This window comes from Myodes glareolus, chromosome 15 (assembly GCF_982192425.1).
Source record: "Myodes glareolus chromosome 15, mMyoGla1.1, whole genome shotgun sequence".
In the NCBI taxonomy this organism is placed as follows: Eukaryota; Metazoa; Chordata; class Mammalia; order Rodentia; family Cricetidae; genus Myodes; species Myodes glareolus.
This window is the reverse complement of record NC_142040.1, coordinates 66,611,702-66,632,911: the sequence shown is the minus strand read 5'-3', so window position 1 is coordinate 66,632,911 and position 21,210 is coordinate 66,611,702. Positions and strand designations below refer to the sequence as shown.

The 21,210-nt window shown below is 38.4% G+C and overlaps 1 protein-coding gene and 1 pseudogene across 1 annotated transcript in view; one reads left to right on the top strand and one right to left on the bottom strand.

Moving 5' to 3' along the window:
• Positions 1–21,210, top strand: part of Fbxl7 (F-box and leucine rich repeat protein 7) — a 357,688-nt gene that overhangs the window by 224,382 nt on the left and 112,096 nt on the right. The gene's annotated exons all lie outside the window — the stretch shown is intronic.
• Positions 1–21,210, bottom strand: part of LOC125414890 (large ribosomal subunit protein eL6-like) — a 174,326-nt pseudogene that overhangs the window by 116,456 nt on the left and 36,660 nt on the right.

Here is a 21,210-nt window from a genome sequence, read left to right as displayed (position 1 = left end):
CTCTTTTTCTGATTTTTAAGCCTTTTCGTATGTGGGAGAAACATTTTATTCATCAGGAAAGGTCACAGAGTACAGAGTAAATGTGTGGCTATGAGCCCCATAGTAGACCGGTGAGTGGCCACTACTGCCCCATCACTTCCCACTCACTGCCTCTTGTGTAGAACTCTTTCCTCAGAGCCCATGTTCCCCTTCTTTTTCCTTCAAAGGGAAGTTGTGGGCTTCAACAAAGCTATGGGCCATGATGATAGAATCGTTCAAAGTCAGGGAGGCCTCTGCCTTGGTCCCCAGAGGTCATGAGACAGAAATTGTCTGATGTGGAGCAGACTCTGAGACCCAGACACTTTTACTCTTTTCAGTTTTCTGAAGAATGCTGTGATTTCTTGTTCTGCTCCTAGGAGCCTCAGAGACTGATCCCAAGGGGAGTATCAGCATCCAAAAGACATCAAGACCCTATGATACACATAATGCTAAATGTATGCCAATGCTGTTTGTAAATACATATTTTCAAAAATATTTTCTGACCAGACACCTTATACTATTGTCAGAGAGACGAGGGTATCACAGAGAAATAACAGCGTTTTATTGTAGCGACTGCACTGCTCTCTGTTCATTCATAAATGAAGGTGATTTAAATCTCCATTTTTGTTCCTGTGAGGGTGTAGACTGATTACATTGCACACACGGGGATGTTCTGTGTATTCATGGGACTCCACAAGCCCTAAAGACTGAAGACTGGAGATAAATGGAAGTGAGACTTAGTAGCTATATCAGCCACTCTCTCTCTCAACCCCAGTAATTCCATGTTTCATTCCCCACCAAACTCAGTGATTCCCGTTTTTGAGCTAACAGATAAGTCAAAATGGCTTATTTCCTTCCTTTGTCCTCTGACGTTCTGTTTTGCTTGGTTGGCATATATTCCTTGATTAAATATGACTATGATGAAAGAAACAATGGGCAAAAACAACAGAATCCAACACCCAAGAGGAGCAGGTAGAAAACTGAGCAGTAATTACCAAGTCAAAGTTGCCCCATGGTCCAATGATGGAGCTCTTTTTTATACCACCCTCATCTTTAAAAGTCATCACACAAATTACCACCAAGAAAAAGAGTGTTAAATATTTAGAATATGTAACTTTTAAAAGTTTTCATTCTTTATTTTTAAGAGACATTCCTTTGTTTCTCTCAAAGAGGAAAAAAAGGCCTAGAAAGTCACAAAGTAGATCTAGTATAACGTGTGGGGGATCTCCAGGGCGCTAGTGGGCAGGAGTCTGCCATTCTCTGTGTCTGGGCTGCACTACATTCTGCAAAGCACCCACATGCCACATAAATTATTCTGCTGTTTTATGTCTCAGAAAAATTACACCTCTATTCCTTACATGTGGTAGTGAAGATGTCTTTTAAATTTACAACTCTTTGATGACCTGTTAACTTCAGACACACATTTACTGTTTATAACACAAAATTCTTCAATTAGCTGCAATTGGAAGAAGGATAAATTAATAAAAATAATCAATCAATAAATAAATAAATAAATAAATAAATAAATAAATCAATAAAATAGTCCTAACTAAGTAGTCAGGCCTGCTGTTTTCCTACTAAGTTTTTGCTGAGGCTTTCATGGACTCGTCACCGCCCAGTAGGCTGAACTTGAACCTCAGATTGGGATTTTTTTAACTTTATGAGAGTACAGAAGTGGTACACATCTAACAGCAACCATACTTTGGCTTTTAAATGTAGACATCTTCCTAGAATAATCATATGTAGTATGAGTATGATCTTCTCTGGATGCTGAGGAGCAGCAACCAACCATAGGCTGTAGGCAGCTCTCCACACATAAATGAAATCACCTGCCTCTTCAGGATGCTGAGTTGCTAGCCTGTGATGGTTAGCAGGCTACTGGGGTTAAATGCATTCTATTAATGAACTTTTGTAAGCCTTTGAGACTTTTATTGGTATTTCAAATAATAAGAAGATGTATAAAATAAGGAGCAAGGAACCATGGATCCAAAAACTTAATATTTTATAGTATATAGTACAAATATCTCATTTGCAGTAACTCTGAATTGAATCATGAAGTCAGAGACCATTATTCACACATTTGATGTAAATCAATACGGAGGATGGCATGACAGAAGAGGTAATAATGAGGATAATCCTAACTTTCAAATTATATGTTGTCTGGATCAATGAGTTTATTGAGGAAAATGATTGTCTCTCGGTTAAATGCCAGTGGTGCTTTCGAAAAATGAACTAATCTAGTGATATTCAGAGAGAGAATTAGAGAAGGCTAAGTAATTTATTTGTAAGCGTCCATAAATGTTTGTTTCATGAATGGTAGGGTAAAAGAGTAGAAGATGTGACCTTGTCTTCCTTCAGGACAGCCTTCTCCTTTAGTCCCCTGTGTGCCTGTGGACAGAGGTGGCTTGGCTTGAAGGTGCAGAGCAACCTGCGTTTTCATTTCCTTTCAACTTCTTTCTGTTTTTGTTTTCACAGTTAATTAATTTTAAGTATGCTATTTCCTTTCCCTTCTCTTTATATTGAATTGTTTATGTCTCTCTGGGTACCAAGACTAAGACAGTCTGGTGTGCAGGGAAGTGAATACTCATCAACAGAGACCCTGAACTCTCAAGATGCCCCTGTGCCCTGTGCCTGGACACCCTAATTCTTTGTAACTTCGAAACTGATGACTTGTAGAACTGAGAAGATTTTCTTTTCTTCCAGTTCATGAAATCCCTTCTCCCTGGACTGGAACAGCGTTATCATTTGTTTGATTTTTTCTCCCATGTAAGACATCGTTTAAGTGAATCTTACATGGAAATAAGGTGTTTTGAATTACTTTAAAGTGCTACAGTGTGCTTTGACATGTTCCTGGTACTAAAACAGAACAAATGAACTTATTGATTGATCTGCTGCAAATGACCCCTAAATGTAACAGCATAATACACCACACGTTTTTTATCAAATAAGTTTTTCTATGGGCCAAGAATCCAGGTCTGGCTTGGTTGGAACTTCTGTTTCTGATCCTGAAGGTGTCAGATTTACTGAAAAATGATCTTTCTTTGAACTGTGTTGTTGGCAATGTTCAGTTGTTCACAGACTGTTAGAGGAAGAGGTGAAGTTCTCCTCTGGCTGTTGGCCAGTGATGATGCTCAGTTTCTTGATGTGGTATCTGTACAACATGGCAGCTTACTCCATCAAAGCATCCTTGGGAAAGTCTTCTGTTAAAGTGTCAAGAAAGGACTTCATTCCACCTTTGCCAGATTCTGTTGCCGAGAAGCACATGTGTAAGCAAAGCCACAGGAACATGACTAGCAGGAAGTGGGGATCAGGAAGAGCTATCCTAAGATATTACATATTACAATCACTTTTTATGATTTAAAATTATTTCTTTTATTTTGTGTACATGACTGCTTTGCCTGAACATATCAAAGTGTACTTGAATGCCTGTTGGACTTGCAGACCAGAAGAGAGCATTAGATACCCCCATGGAACTGGGATTAGGGGTGACTCTCAGCCACCATGTGGATGCTGACAACAAGTGTTCTTTACTGCTGAGGCAGCTCTTAAATGGCACAATAGCTTTATTGAAGACCCATTCCAGTCTGAGTATTTAATTTAGTCTTAACGAGTTTGGGGTTAATTTTCCACCTGATACTCAGGATTTACTAGTGCTGATAACCAGAATGAAAGATTTAAACTCCATCACTCTCCTTATATGTAAACATAAATCTCTAAAATAAAGATGAAAGGAATGCCACCCTCTTAATAGTTGTTTGGAAAATTAATTGAAATAATTCTTGGTAATCAATTAGAGAAATTAGCAAGTTGACCAATGAATGAAGCATACCAATTGTGATTTCTTTTTTAAAATATTGGAAGGCTCATAAAATGTTTTTAGATAATTTTAGTTTAACATTTTAGTTGAGATATTTCTAAAATACATCACTTTATGTTTTCCAAGAAGTTCATTCTGAATAGAATTGAGTCAGTAACCAATGATCTACACATAAATAATTGTCACTTTGGGCTGAGCTGACGTACAGTTGGGTACTGAGGACCTTGGCATTTGATTGAAAGTGTTCATTACTTTCAAAGTTGGCTCCAAACTGCTTCTGAAAGCCTGTTTGTTGTCTGTTTGTGGTTGTCATATACTCTTGCAGTAATATTGGTTCATTATTATTTATCTCTGAACTTTTTACCGTGAAAGAAAGGAGTATGTATAGTGCTTCAGAATGTAAGGTAATGTCCAAATTCATTCTTCTGGCTGTTCCCAGATAGCACTTAACTCAGCATTTGATTACAAATCCTTAATGCCCGTGTAGTTTGTATATTCATTACATGGAATATTACTTATGCCATTTGCATTAAATTATACATACATGATGAACACATGTTAAATGGTTTAGTTATTATATAGCTATCAACATAAATAAATGTCCTAGAAATAACTGAAATATGAGTACATACGGGCTAAAAATATGGTCTTCTGCTGGAACAAAACACAAGGGACAGAGAAGTTCATATAGAAAACATTAGAAAAGAAAAGGAATGAGAGGAAGTACACAGGTCTTTAGGAGCCATAATTACTAAAGCGTGAGAGAGTGGTGAGGATGCATAGGGACAGCACCCCAGGCTCTCAGAAGCCTGAGCTGTGAGCATGATTTTAAAAAGCTCAAATCAACCAAATAGACTTGACATCCATTCATCACTTATTGATGTACAGACTTGGGCAAATGCTGTCACTTCAATATCTTCTCCAAAAGTTATATTGAAATTAAATTGCCATTGTGACTCCATTAAAGGTGCGGAACCTTTAAGAGTTGCTTAGGGCACCACCACTAGGAGTGGGTTGATCCCGTTATCGAGGGAGCGTGTTTCTTCTCTCGGGAACTGACTCCTAATATGAGGGTGAGTTCATCTCAGGGACAGTGTAGCACGAAAGTCATCACTGAGCAGAGCCCTTCTTCCCAGGCTTCCTGGCTTCTAGAACTGTGAGCCAAACAAACTGATTATCTGTTTCCCAGTGCATGGCAGTCAGTGAGAGCAGACAGGATGCAGTAAAGCAGCAAGTGATTGGACATGTCTGTCTTTTGGACCTGTCATCTGTGGTGGGGGTAACTACAGCACCGTCCAACAGGAGGTGTGTGTCTTGTTGGCACAGTGTAGGCTTCCTGTTTGCCTTGCATCCTTGTGATAATCTGGAGCAAACCTCTGCATCCATCTTCTCTTTAGGGCCAGATAGCAAATATCTCAGGAATGGAAGTCAAGAAGCCTATTGCTACTTTATATGTATTTACCTAAAAAGAGGTAAGGAAATATTTAACAGAAGTCAAAACATAATGAGTATTAACAGAATTTAAACCTAGTGATAGAATCTGATAGAATTGTTTATATAAACCAGATTTAATTAGTGAGAAGAATGCATTTCCTTTTCATAGGATGCTACCATTCTGAATTGGAGCACAAAGGTTTCTGTTCTCCGATTATGGGATTCAACTATAGAAAGAGTTTCTTTGAATATCTTTTTAAATACATATTTTTGTAATACTTTCTAAATGTTCTCATAATATTTTGAGAATTTCATATAGTATATTCTGACCATATTCACTCTCTATGCCTCCTGCATCTCTTTCCAGAGCCACTCTCACTCACCCCCACTTTATGCCCCACACCCCACTTTATGCCCCACACCCCCACTTTATGCCCCACACCCCACTTTATGTCCCACACCCCCACTTTATGGCCCTCCACCTCTTTTTCCTAGGAGACCCTATCTCACAGTCAACTTCCTAGCTCTCTGACTCTTAGACTACTTCTTCCTCCTGTTCTCCAAGGTTTCCTGAGTCTGAATACAAGGAGTGTGTAAAGGTGTGAGCTCTGGAGGACGGGTGCTCCATGGTCAATTGTTCTCTGCATCTTGACCAACATGGTTTTCTGTCATGGTCTCTGTCTGATGCAAAGAGAACCTTCCTTGATAGGGGTGGGAACTGCAGGAACTTATGAAGATCAGTATTTAGATGCTCTTAGACATTACACTGGCTTTGGAAAGTGGCAGAAGTAGGTTTTCCTTTGGAGATCTATGGCTTCAATAGGCAGGTGTCGCTGCCTCGAATTATAACACTTGGCATGAATTCCTTTCTATTAATCAGGCCTTAATTTCAGTTAGGCCATATATATATATATAATGTATATATATATATACAATGTATATATATTGTATAATATATATAATGTATAATATATATAATGTATATATATAATATAATATATATATAATATATATAGTTACCCCAGGATATAATAGACAGTGGGTCAAGTCTGGCTATAAGTTGATAACTCCAGAGTTGTACCTCTGAGCTTATCTCTTATGACTTGGTCTCTCAGTACATTAATGAAGGTTCGAGGTGCTCCCAAATGTAACACCCTCCTGCAGTCATGTGTTGTAATCTGTTAACCACCAGGAAGGTAGAGGCAACTACATACTGTTTTCTTATGAAATGGGGGAACACTGGAGAAACACCCCTTTCGTTGCCTAGTCAAGCCTTGACACAAGGGTCTGTGCCTAGTCTTAGTGCATCTTCTTGCTGGGTTCTGTTGATATCACAGGAAGGCTTGCTCTTTTCTAAAGAGAAATAGAGGAGTTGTGGATAAAGGGCAGAGGGGAGATAGAGGGATTTAGAGGATGGGAAGGAGGGGAAATGTGGTCAGGATGTACTGTATGAGAGAAGAATGAAAAAAAGAAAGAAAAAAGGAGCTTATATTTAGTATAGCAACAAATATTCGAAGGTTCCAACAGATTACTGTGAGATTGTGTGGTAACTCCAGGCTCTCAGAATATTTGCAGTGTGAAAAGTGGTTACTTCCCAAGTTCACAACCAAAGTTACAATTGAGTTCCAAAAGTAAGAGGATCTTGGCAGATGGAAAGGGAGAGGTTTTATTTTGCTCTGTTTTAGCTTTGTTGTTGTTGTTGGTGGTGGTGGTGGTGATGGTGGAGTGTGTGTGTGTGTGTGTGTGTGTGTGTGTGTGTGCGCGCGCGTGCATTTGTGCACGTGCACTGGGGATGAGTAAGCAGAGAGCTCAATTCTGGAATCAGCTGTGCAGCGCCTCCTTCAGCAATCCAATCCAATCATGTGTCATTTCATAACTCACCCATGAATTTCTGATGTATAAATACACTCTCTGGACATTTTTCAGTCACCTGCAGATACCTCCAACAGACACTTTAAAACTGAAATGATTAGTTCCTATCCTCAGTAAATGCAAATCTACCTATTGCTCTGTATTGCTCTGTGGTCTTTTCCATACCACTCTCTTTCCCATCTTGGTGCTTACTAGCGATCAGTAATTTACCACTTGGTTAGAGATAGGTCAATACTCTTTGTGTTGGTTTTCTGGACCTATGTTTTGGAACCTGCTCCATCAAGTCTACTTAATCTCTAGAAGTCTTTTCTACCTAAAGTTTTACTTTCTATGGTTATCATTACATATAATTATTCACAAATGAAATAATTAAATGAAAGTCTAATGGATGGAGCTAGAAAACATCATTTTGAGTGAGGAAACCCAGACCCAGAAAGACAATTATCACATGTACTCACTCATAAGTGGTTTTTAAACATAAAACAGAGAAAACCAACTGACAAATCACAATCCCAGAGAATCTAGACAACAATGAGGACCCTAAGAGAGACATACATAGATCTAATCTACATGGGAAGTAGAAAAAGACAAGAACAAGATCTCCTGAGTAAATTGAGAGCATGGGAACCTTGGAAGAGGATTGAAATGTTTGGGGAAGCAGGGAAGGGAGCAGAGAAAAATGTACAGCTCAATAAAAATCAAAAATGGAATTCTCTTATGTATACATTTTAATAACAGTTCTTTTTTATTTTCAAATTCATTTGAATTATTAACACTTCTGAAGTTTACAAATGAAGGGGATTCACTGTCATAGCCCTTCACCCTGTGCTTCCCGTAAGGTTCAAGTGCAGCTCTTGGTCATGGTGTCGTGGTGTCTCTTCACAGCAGTAGAAACCCTGAGACACACGTGTTTACGTTTGTCCACCTGTACAATGTGTCTTACAGTAAAAAGGCATTCAATAATTTTTTGTTAATTTAATTAGTATCACAGACCTGGCATTCTGCCACTGTCGGTCCTGATTTCATTGCCACAGGTGAAAATGGTTAATAAACGTGTGAAGCCAGGAACCTAATAACTGCCAAGGTCTTTCTGAATTCTTACTTCCATTTCTTAATAAATTCATGACTGCTTTGAAATACAACTGCCTCTCTTTTAACCATGAATTTTGTTATCTCTGGTGTACACTGTCTTAGAATATATCCACTACTCCTGAATATAAATAGGAATTACTTTCCTGCAATCCTACTTCCCTTCAGACTTGAATTGTGTTTGGCTAGCCTCGTCAAACCAGAGAAATAGTTGAGGCTAGAACGGATCTCGTTTTCTAATTCTTAGACTCTAATGTAGAGATCAATCTGCTATCAGCATGCCATATTTTACTCTGGTGGACAGGACTCTCTGACAAGAAGGCCTTTATCTATCCCCTAAGCTAATTGGGTCTTTTAGTTTCAGTCTGTTGTTAAATCTTCTGTTTTAAAACTCTACAGTATTCCAGGGTGGCAGACACCTGTCGTTCCAAGAAGCGGGAGGCAGATGCCAAAGTAGTGCTGTGAATTTGAGGCCAGCCTCGGGTTACATGGTGAGTTCCAGGACAACCTGGGCTGCAGCATAATATTCTGCCTCAAATGATACATAAGTAAAATTAAATTTAAAATAAAAACCTGTAATTCTCATTCAGAATGCGGCATGACTTAAGTGACTGCATGGGCATTCTTTCATTCCACAGCTAAAGGGGTGCATTTCCGAGTGGGCTCAGATCTGCTCGCTTGAGGTTTGGTCTTCTGCCAGGAAGCTGATCTAAAGATTCCAGTACTACAAAGCCACTGGCTCTGTGTCTCAGCCTCTCCAATCCCCCAAGCTCAAGTGGGCATCTAGTGTCCATTTCCATGTATCTTGGCTTTAAGTGAACAGCTCTGCTCTAGGGATAAAGAAAAGCAGAGCTTGTGCAACTAGCAAGTGCATATGGAAATACAAGATGAGAATTTTAGAGGCACCTCATTATAGGAAAAGTAACTGTGAGCAGTTTGCTGGAGAAGTTGTATTTCCATTCCGGGCTTCGTGCCTTGTGAGCTAATTTGCTATTGTTTTCAGCATGATCCTATTATTTACTTGTGCAATAATGAGTCTCCAACAACACGCATCAGCAAATACAAATGTCTCCATGAGTGAGTACTTCTGTAATATATACACAGGTTATGAGTCACGTGACTATACATAAAATTTTTGTTCTAAAAGAAGAGTAGGTGTTCACAATAATAAATATTTTATCAAGTTTGTCTGAAGAATCGCATAGGAACTTTTGCCATGCTTTGACCTCCCTAACATCAAGAACTATTCAGAAGATAAGGTAACCCCTTGATATAGATACCAGCTACATGGGAGCCAGAAATTTGGGACGTTCTAATTTATACTGATAGAGAAGTTACTTTCTTTCTTTGTGTATTCAAAACCTTTTCTCCCCTTTACAGACTATGCATGATAAAGTCAGAATCCCATTTTCACTCTACAGAATAACATTGCACAGTTTGCTCACACTTAAGCACTGAAAGAGAGAATTAATGGAGAGCCAGCAACACAAAACAAAGACAACAGCCAACATCAGAATTTGAATGATGGGGAAAGTGTGCTCCTCTGAACTCACTCCGCAGGCCATGGTAGTAACTTCTGTGGTATGGCACAGTACTGTGTCAGATTCTCCACTGCTGTGAGGTCAGACATCATCCATCTAGACCTGCATCCCTGGGCAAGGTGACTATAGTGGTGATCGGGCATAAGCTGGTTATTGGTTGCACTGGACTCTGAACACTGCAAATATGTATCGAAGAACTTGATGTATTGATTCATTTGACTTCCATCTCTGGGCATTCACGTCTCAATTAGTCATAAAAGCAGCCAATGAGAGAGTCAGGATGAAGCACCACGTAGGGAAATGCTCCCAGATAGTGACCTATAGTATTGGCATGGTATTTCAACCTGTTTGCCAAAGTCATAGATCATTCTGCTTACCTGGACAGACAGACAGCAGGATACAGAGGCAAGGATGCTACCCAAAGATCCCTTGCTGTGTCCTCTCTGACTAGCCACATGGCCTTTGGCCTTCAACTCTTTCGATCACCAGCTGCTTTCTCATGGGGAAGGCAGAAGGCCACAGTTGGGATTGCTGAGCGCTCTGTACTGGAATTCTCTAATAAATGATACTGACTCTGTTTAGCTAATTATCAGTATGTTTGTATATATCTTGAATTAATCACCATGGAGCCTTTAAAACTGACCCAGTGCTGTAGGTTAATTAATATCTTATGGGGAGAAAAATCATCCAAGGGAGAATTATGCATTGTGCTGATTGAGATACAGAAGCTCTTTCATCCTTTCATAAATTCATGCTCCTGTCATTCCTTTCAATTCTGACATTACATCCATTCTTGTAATTGACCATTAAATGAATTAACTTAATCTCTCAGACAATATAGTGATGTGATTCTAAAATCCAACATGGCACACACACTATGAAAGAAGTGACTACTGTAACTCCATCAAGACAGTAAAAACTGTCTAACTTCAGAATCTTGTAGAAAAGCTTAATACAATAGTGAGTGCTGAGGACCAGAGCAGTGGAGAGGAGAAGGAAGGCTAGAGAGGGCGTGAAAGCCCAGAGGGAACTGACGTCTGCTTCGTTAGTGCTTAAGCAATCATAGTCTGTTGTCCCTGATATCATCTGAAGTGATAGGAAGAGTGCAAAATGGCAACCCATACAATGAGCGATGCTTGAAGATATTGCAAATACTCAGAATACCAACCTCATTACATAATGATACATGTGTTATTTCTCCAAACATGTACATTTCTTAAGTTTCTATTAGAAAATTTCTTATTGTGTGGTAAAATTATTTATACTACTCAGATTGGGAAAGACTAATAAACAAAGAAATAGATGCAGTGGAATCTTGGAGTGGTTCTTGGCCAATAAAAAGCAATTTGAGGGTTTGTGGTGACATTTTGATAAATATTTAAGGGTTAATTAATCAATTAATCAATGTTATTTCCCTAGATGAGACACTTTTACTATCATCATGCAATATTATAACATTTTGGGTAGCAGGTTGAGGGCTTATGGGAGACAGTATCAGTTCCCTGGAACTTCTAATGATGTTGGGGCAATGGATATACATCAAGATGTTATAAATTAAAGGTCTATCTGTGAATGAGGAAATCTAATTCCAGGCTGCATATTTTTATAAGGATCTTATAGAAACTAAACAATATAAATTGATGCTGAATAGATCTGTGAATAACAGATACAATATTGTTCAAAAAATTGCCTGTCCCTTTCAACCATATCCTCTCTAGTTCTAAGACAATAACAGTCTGTTGACAGAAGTTTCTGTCCTGCCTGATTCTGCAGTCATTCAGTCCCAAATAAACACACAGAGGTCTACATTAACTATAAACTGGTTGACCTATTAACTCAGGCTCCTTATTAACTAATTCTTACATCTTAAATTAGCCCATTATTCTTGTCTGTGATAGCCACATGGCTTGCTACCTTTTTCAGTGAAGGAAAGGATTCTCATCTTGCTTCCTTTGTGTCTGGGTGATGACTTCAGACTGCATCTTTCCTCTTCCCAGAATTCTCCTGTTCTCATCGCCCCACCTCTACTTCCTGCCTAGCTACTAGCCAATCAGTGTTTTCTTAAAACAATGCAATATAAGTGACAGGGTACAAGACTATTGTCCCACAGCAGAAGTCTTAACAAACAGAGGCTCAAATGATAATCTGATGTTCACAAAACTTCTATTAATAATTGAACTAAACATTTCAAATCATTGATAAGGTATACATAGAAATTGCTGAAATTGGGGGCTCAAGAGTTGGCCTTAGCGTAAAGAGTGGCCTTAGTATAAAGAGTGCTAACTGCTCACCCAGAGAACCATGGTTGGTTCCAATAGCCATAGTAGGTGTCTCACCACCTGTATCTTCATCTTCATGGGATTTGATACCCTCTTCTGACCTCTAAGACACTGCATTCAGCACTCAGATGGCCTATTCCCTCTCCCTCCCTCCTCTCTCTTTCTTTCTCTACTCTATCACTCTTCCTCTACACACACACACACACACACACACACACACACACACACACACACACCTTAAAATTGGAACAGAGAAGTTGCTAAGTGGTGAAGAGCACTTGTTTCCTTTCCAGAAGACTCAGCACTCACATGACAACTCAAAACTTTTGTAGCTTCAGTCACAGGAAATATGAAACCCTCTATTGACCTTCATGGCTTTTAGGAACACATGGGGCACATGCATACATGCAGGCAAAATGCCTGTACAGGTGAAATAATGGGATAAAACCAAAATTTATTTTATAAAAATAAAAATATTTTTTGAAAACTACATGTTTGAACTCTTGTTATTGTACCAACATCTCCCTACTGTAGTGTTTCACATAAGAGTATAATCTCAGTGAGACTAAGGAAGCTGTTTTTCCTACAGGTCAGCAAATGAGAGAAGCTCTTACTCTCCTAGGAGAGATCTGAGGTATACTCAGTGTATCAAGGAGACAGTGTCTGGTGTATTGGGCGGCCAGAATCAGTGTCCAGTTCCACTAAAAATCTTGTTCCCATGACGAGAAAACAGAATCCTGTCCGTTTGGAAGACAAAGAGTTAAAGAAAGGGGTTTTGTGCACTCATCCCTGAAAAACATGATGGGAAAACCATGGCTTTGGAGTCATATACCTTTAAATTATTGCTGATGGTTCATGCATAGATGCTCCATCAGCTTGGCCCAGTTACACAGGTCTGAGAGTCTATTAAACTATGGAGAATAATACCCTCTGTTTGTTGTGATTGCAAGCATTAAAGTGAAACATGTTGGCACAGATTATAGCGTAATTCTGGCCAAGCTCTATATATTAGTGGAGGAACAATCTGAGTCCCAGTAGTCTTCCATCCTCTCCTCCAACAGTGCCCTTGTTTTTCTCCTTTTTCTGTCGGTTCTTCCTGTTTCTGCTTTTTGCAGTCTTGTAAGACTGGTTGAGTTCTCAAAGACATCAACAGTGATCCAGACCTGGCAGTATGTATGATTATTTTTTTCATGCCTAAAATATTCAGTATTTGAAGAAAATTAAACATAAAAACGGAAAAGAACAGGTCAACAAATAACAACCTTATATTTCTGATTGAGTTAACCTTCATCTTTAGTCTTATATTCTGTACTTTATCCCTAGTCTTGGAAATAAGTATACAAATAAATTTTAAGTGGACTATATTTTACAGAGTTCCATATTGATTATCTTAATATATCAAAGTGAGAGAAGATAAAATATTAAATATGATATTTTATATGTGCGGTGTATATGTTTGTATGTGTGCATGTCTCTATATATGTACTATAAAATAGTATATTCCATGTTGTATAGGTGGAGATTTTCATTAGGACCACTGGTCAGCTCTGTCATGCCAGCCACTCACAAATAATCACACAGAGACCTATTATTAATTATAAATGCTCTGAGGATAGCTTTGGCTTGTTACTTACTAGCTATTGTAACTGAAATTAACCTATATCTCTTGTCTACACTCTGCCACATGATGATACTTTTTTAAACATGGCATTTTCATCTTGCTTCTCTCCATATCTCATGGTGACTCCTGAGACTCCTCTCTCCTTCTTCTTCCACACGTTTCTTTTGGTCTGCATTTCCCACCTAACCATTACTACCTGTCCAGCTTTGGCCAGTCAGCTCCTTTGTTAACCAAAGAGAATAATACATGTTTACAACATTCAAAGATCATTTTCCACAACACTCTTTAAAGAATATTTGAATGAATAATGTGCTATTTTGATGCTTTAGTCAATTTATCGAAGCAGAAGAAAGCGAATTATTCCAAAGCTCTTCCTTTCAAATCTCATTATCCTTGGCTCAATTTCCTTCAGTGTGCATGTAGATCCTGTGTACATATTTTCTATCAATTTTTATTGTTGTTGTAGTAAAAGCTACAACTAAGTGACTTATAAAATAAAGGATTAGCTCTTAACAACCACACATCAGAAATGTAATTTGTTTGCTGTTTAAAGGTATATTTCTTTTTAATTATGAGCATGCATATGTCTATTTGTGGATCTGTACTCCTTAATGTAAGTGGTCAAGCAGGACTGAAGAGGATGTTAAAGTCCTCGAAGCTGTAGGTGTAGGTGTAGCTGTTTGTGAGTTGCCCAACATGGGTGCTGGGAACTGAATCCAGATCTTCTGCAAGGACAGCAAGGTCTCTTAACTGATGATCCATCTCTTCAACCCCAATTAATTTAGTTTAATCTACAAATTTGTTTATACCTTGGAAAGAAACATAAAAATAGTCTCCAATGTTTAGGGCATGAATATCTTGGAAGGGATCACATGTTCATCCTACTATGTATGTTATACATATATGTATACATGTTGTATATATGTGTTTGTGTTTGTATAGATATATGGTTATTATTACATTTTTCTAATTCCACTATGAATTATTATTTCACTGTTCATCTGGCCATGGTCCTAGGATTCCCATCTTTGTGTATTTACTGGAAATTTACCCTGTGCTTCTCGTAGTATAGAATCCAGACTTCTGGCTTGAAAATTATTAGTCAGTTTATTGTTTATCTGACAAATCATTTTCACCTGATTACAGGGAGCATGCAGATACAACCTATAGTTAGAGAACAATAGTACCTTAGCAAGAGGCATGGATCATCCTCAGGTAATGAAACTGTGCCCTTTGGTGGCCCTCCCTTTTTAACTTGGAGGTGGAGGCAGGTGAGTCCTGGTTGTTGTCCATGGTCCTGAATTGTCACAGCTGTTTGGATAATTCTTTGCCCCTGGAGATACAGAGACTTCTAACCAATTTCTCTAAGGTTTCCAGACATTGTGAAGCAGATGAGGAAAGGTGAAGTTCTAAAAGGGAATGGATTGACAAGATGTACACCAGACACTATCAGTCAGACATGGCCTTTACAGATTGCACACAGAAGAGAAATATACTTTTTCATACATTTTAAATAATTTCAATTTTGAAATAGTTACCACAGCTAGCCACAATGTATATATCACATAACTGAGCATATAGAACATTTGCTCATTCAGCAATGCTATGAAAGAGGAGGGGGAAGGAGTGTTGAAGGTAGGGAGAGAGAGGGTGGTGGGTAGAGGGAGAGAGAGGGTGGGGAGGAAGGAGGGACAGAGTAGGGAGGAAGGAGGGAGGGATGGGCAGTTGGACAGTCAGACATTAAGTATCATTATTTAAATAGCAGAGATTTTAAACATTTGTAATTTTTGCTTATAGATGGCAAGTGTTACTTTGTGCAATTCAGCCATGTGTGCATTCTAAAATGGTTCATCATGGAAGTTGCTTTCTGTACCCCCACCACACACACGGAAAGCTACCAAGGAATGTGGTAGTTCATGACCTTCCCCCTAATTCCAACTCCAGCCCACCAAATGCAAACTACATCTTTAATTACTTGATATTTTCCATGCACCAGATATTTTTTTTTTCTGGGAAACCTCTACACTCTCCAGTGGTGGGTCTGAATGGGAATCAGAAATTGATTTTGTAACAGGATATTGATATTCATGAGACTTCTAGGAAAACCTGCTAGGTTTACAAAACTTGTGACCTTTTCACTTGTTTCAGCTAATTCAGAATTTCAGTGTGGCCCAGGACTTAGTAAGTTAAGTCAATTGCCAATCGCACTGTCAAATGCAATCCACCCTTCTACCACCATCACAGTCTTTCCTGGGACATACCAGACATACAAGTGCTTATCCAAGTTTTCATTTGAGTATATAAGCCATGAAGAACATATAATCTTTCAATTTTTTTTAATCAGGATTGAAAACAAACAGCTGTAACTCATCATGAGTTCTCTTATGTCAAATGGGAGCCCTTTGTAGCAGTATTACAAAGATGACAATAATATTGGTGAAGTTGGACGATAAATTAATCAATCAGAGCCCATGGATATTTGTCAAAGATTACGAGAAGTCAGGAACACAGATGCCACTCTGCACGTGGATTAGTAAACTATGAGACTGCAGTTCATGCTTGCGGAGCTAGTGCCACACAGCTGCGTGCAATAGGCTTGTGTCTGCCACCACTGCCCCAAATCCCATTGTGCTCAGGGCGCACCTCCATTTTAAAGTTAGTTAGTAAAGAAGACTATGGGTTTAAGTCCACGTTTCCATGGAAACAACCAATTATAAATGCAATCTGAAGAGGTGGAATGCAACTGCCAAAACTCTCCGGGAAAAAAATGATCCGAGTTGGCAACTCTCTCGAAACCCCTGCTAACAGTTTTCGCCAGTTTTCCCTCTTGTTGGCCTGCGAGCTTCGATCCGAGCGAACATCTTGCACCCATTTGCTGAGCTCTGCATCTGCAATACATTCTAGAGGATAATTGTGTCTGGATCTCAGCATATGTGATGTTGAGGCAAGAAAAAATTCTCACATTTTTTTGGTTAATTTCTCTCAGATGTTTCTTATAACTTCATGGCACCAGCATCAGCACAGGAGAGAAAAAAACTCTCATAATCTCTTTTTATATTCTTAAGGCTTGATTTAAGTATTTCTATGTTCACATGTATAACGATATATTTTGCTAACATTTATAAAGATAATCATCATAGAACTTGGATAAAATGTATAAACTACTGGCTAATAGTTCTAGTATTCTAGTATTTTGAAAAGTCCTTCCCAAACTGTGTATTGCTGTGTCTTTATTTCCAGGAAGCGCCATATCCCAATATACCACATTTCCAAAATAAATTAAAGTAGAAGATAATTTATTTAAAAATTAACCTGTGGGCCTTTAATTATTATTAAAAGAAGTCAGCATAGATGCCACCCTCACACGTATGAATGAACTGAGACTACACATCATGCTTGTCCACCCTGTTCTTATTACCCGTGACAGAAGATGCTTCTCATTTGTATATCAAACAACCTGAGAAAGGCAAATGTCAGAGATTGACGTGAAGGTCACCATCTTCCACTGCGTTGTGGAAGTTGGAACAAACCCTCGCCTTATACCTCAGGATCCTCAAGCGTTTTAATGCTACGGTTCTTCTTCTAGCTTAAAATTAAATGCACCTGGGTATCAACTTCTATTATATTGAATAATGTGGCTTTGGAATCTTAACTCTTAACATTTTCTTATGCTTGGAACTTGTCAATTGGACCTATATGGATAACATATCCTCTATCATCCACCTTTGCCTCTCCTTGCTTGTGCTTAAGTGACTGGAGGCAAAAAAATGAAATGGATAATGCTGAAAAAAATCACATTTAATTAGTGTGTAACGGTAAACAGCTGCTGTGTTCAACTCTCATTAGGACACTGTCAGACTTCCACGACTACTATAAACATGGCACCGTTTGGGAAAATGAAAAAGAAGTTGAATCAAAATTTAAAAGTATGATACATAGAACTTCTGGGACCTAGGAGACGGGCAAGAATTTTCCTTTTAAGGAAATTGGTTATATATAGTTTGAAAAACCCCTACTTACTTCTTTTTAAAAAATAAATTCCAATTCCAAGGTTGAATAACTTTTTTTGTACATTGGAATGGTACTCATTTGTTCAAGGGGATTACAGCTAATCTAGGACAACACGAATTTATCTTTGATTTGGCAATGTCAGGAGAGAGAGGAAAATAAATCACCGAGTCCCCTCCCATGCATGAATAAAAACCCAACCAAACAAGCCTCTTGAGGGTATTTGTATTTCCTACAATTTGAAGATTTTCCAATATACATAGTTTGAGAAAAGAAGTTTATTTTGTTTGCACTGTTAAATTTAGCCAAGATTAAATAGGTAAATCAACAAGTATCTGAAATATGTTTATATTTTCCTATTTTATACCTAATGAATATGAAGACATTATAATAAAAAGTAAATTCTTGGGACTCTAATGTAATTAGAAACTTCAGTTATCTTTTCTCTACAATGAGTCAGTAAAGGGTAGTGCAGTTTTAACTTCCCCCTTAAAATATTCCCTGTTCTTCTCAGAGATTTAAGTTGACTGGGGTTTGTTGGTTTGTTTTCTTTCTGCTTGCTAGTGGGGAAATGCCTTACCTATTTCCTGAATATTGTCAGTACACTCCATGGCTCAGATCCATGCAGTAGGTCTCATCGTGATGTATTTGGCTGAATGCACACACGGTCTTGCTATAAATGGAAGGAATGCTGCTGGAGTTACTGTTACATCCTCAAGTCTCTCTCAAGAAGTATCTCTGTAGCAGACTGGCTCCCATATTTTTGTCTCCATCCCATGGTCCCTTCTAAGGAATCCTCTTCTATAGTTCACACACAGAAAAAGTGCTTCTTACCACTTCAATGCTTAACCCTTACATGGGTTAAAGTTATTTTGAGTGTATGCGGGAGTATTTTTAATTCTTTCAATACAGTCAAGCTAAATCAGATGTAATGTAACCTTCACAAATCAGTGAGCCAGCACTATCAGTTCGTCTGATCTGATCTGATCTGATCTGATTTGCTTTTGCCCTGTGATGCTTGGGAAATCAGAAAAATCTATGGTATTTGGCACCAAAGCTTTCTGTGGTTGTAAAGATAGCAGCACTCTGATTCTTCAAACTATTGTTCTGCTTCAAGATAGTTCACTGTTGTATTCAGCATCTTTGCTAGGTCTGGATTCTAACACTGGCAGCAGTTGTGGTTATAACAGTGAATACAGAAGGACCTCCTATACCACCTCTATCACTTTCCTCTTTTGCAATTAAGAAACAGATGAGCAAGGAAGTCAAGACTGCCAGGTGTTGGTCCACCCAGTGAGACAGTGTGCCTGATCTAATGGAAGCTCACCAAATCCAGCTGGACTGGCACTTAAGGAGCATGTGATCAAACTGGACTCTCTGATTGTGGCTGACAATGGGGGCTGACTGATAAGCCATTGATAATGGCACTGTGACTTGTTTCTACTGCATGTACTGGCTTTTTGGGACCCAGTCTGTTTGGATGCAGTTTCCTAGGCCTGGATGGAGTGGGGAGGGCCTTGGACTTCCCACAGGGCAGGGTACTCTGCCCTCTCTTAAGACTCAAGGGGGAGGGAGGAGGATGAGTGGGGGACCAGGAGGGGAATGGGAGGAGGGGAGGAAGTGAAAATTTTTTAATGGAAAAGTAAATTTAAAAAAAAAGAATTACATTTCACTTTTTTTCTTAAATGTATCTCTTTTGTTTTCTTTATCTCCCATTAAATAAAGTTCTAATGTTTAAAAAAAAGAATCAGTTTGAGTAAGAAGATGGAGTTTACATTTGAGGAGATCTAGAGTAATTCTGCAGTTCTACTCAACACTGAATTTTTGATAAATAGTAAAATTATTAGAAAATTTAAACAGTTGATAGCTATAAAAAATAAAGTGTTCAAAGAATGAGATGCAGCCATGGTGTATGACAATATTATTCAAGAGTAGAATTCTGAAAAATCATATATGATACATACAAATATCTGGAAGCTTATTTTACAAACCTTCTTTCTTATGTATTTATTCTCCTTTTAACTCTTTGGCATCTTTCCAACCCCAGCATCTGCTCTTTGCATTGAGAAAACATCCATTGATATTTCATGGGGAAAAGGCCTTTAATTAAATAGGATTTCACCCATATTCTCTCAAGAATGTTTCCTCTTTGAATTTTTCCTGTTAATACTGTATCACCAGTGCCTCTCTTCCAACTCCCCAGTGCTACACACAGAAGTAAGCATTCGCCAGTCTCCCCGCTAAATGAAAAGAAATCTTCCTTTCACTCATATATCTTTAGCTTCAGTCTATGTTCCTGTGCTTGCTTGTCAAATGGTGTCTATGTATTTCGGGTTCAGTTTCTGGTTTCTTGTGTACATTTAAAACATCCTTAAAAGAAATTTTATTTTGTAAGATCCTTATACATTTTTAAATATCTAATTCACTTTCCCTTTAAGGCAATCATTTAAAAGTGTTTTAAGCAAGTGACAAGTTATTTAAACAAGTAAATTTCTCACAAAGTTTGTCCCTATTCTTAATACTGAATAATGACATCTGATTCAAATGTCTGTATGTTATTTTAGTTTTACACACACACACACTTTTCCTCAAAATTTCCAATGTATTATATTAGGATTTGAGAAAAGCAATTTACAACTTCCAGTCACAAAAAAAGACTCTTTCATGGAAGGATTTATTGCTTATGTAATATTAGGACAGAGGACCACTGGCTGTGTGAAGCAGGGGTCAATCATTCTTTGGAATAGGGATGAGAGTTGTGATCGCTTTCAGTGGAAATCTGAATTCTTTCCAACGGCCAAAATAAATAAGGATGTGGAGGAAGTAATGGTTTCTCATTGTCAGATGAACATTTAATTCTAGCCTAACAACTTCCAGTATTTATCTTGGTAATACTGTTCCCCGGAAAGCCTGTGCTGCTACGGCAGTGCTGGGCCACCACAGTCTCATCTCGTAATAGCCGCTGTCATTGCTTTGGCAGAAGTTGCTCTGAAGAAAGGACAGTGCAGTACTTCATGGGCACAAGATGAAGAGCTGAGTGTGTCAAGACTGTGTCAGCAACCTTGCTGGGAATATGGGGCACATGTTACTGCTTCTCTGGAGCTTAAGTTTCACCTCAAACAGGAAAATTAGGACCTATCTGGCTTGGATGTTGTTATTGTAACCAGATGTGTATAAGATGTATTAGTAGCATTTTGAAATATTTTTACTTTTTAATTATGTATATGTGTCTGTGTAGAGGTATATTATCTTGAAAGCAGAGGAAGGTTTGGACCTTCTGAAGCTGAGGTCTCAAGCAGTTGCAAGCTACCGAACATGAGTGCTAGGAACTGAACCAGTCTTCTATAAAAGCGGCAAGTGCTGTTAACACTGTGCCTTCTATCCAACTCTATCCATAGCATTTTTGGGTATACAAACTATTATTAAAAATAGACTCCATGCCCAGTAGTAGATGGGCAACCTAAACTCAATGGAATCTTCAGAGATCCTTTGTTTAATAATGTTTCAGGGTGTTTATTCTTAAACCTTACA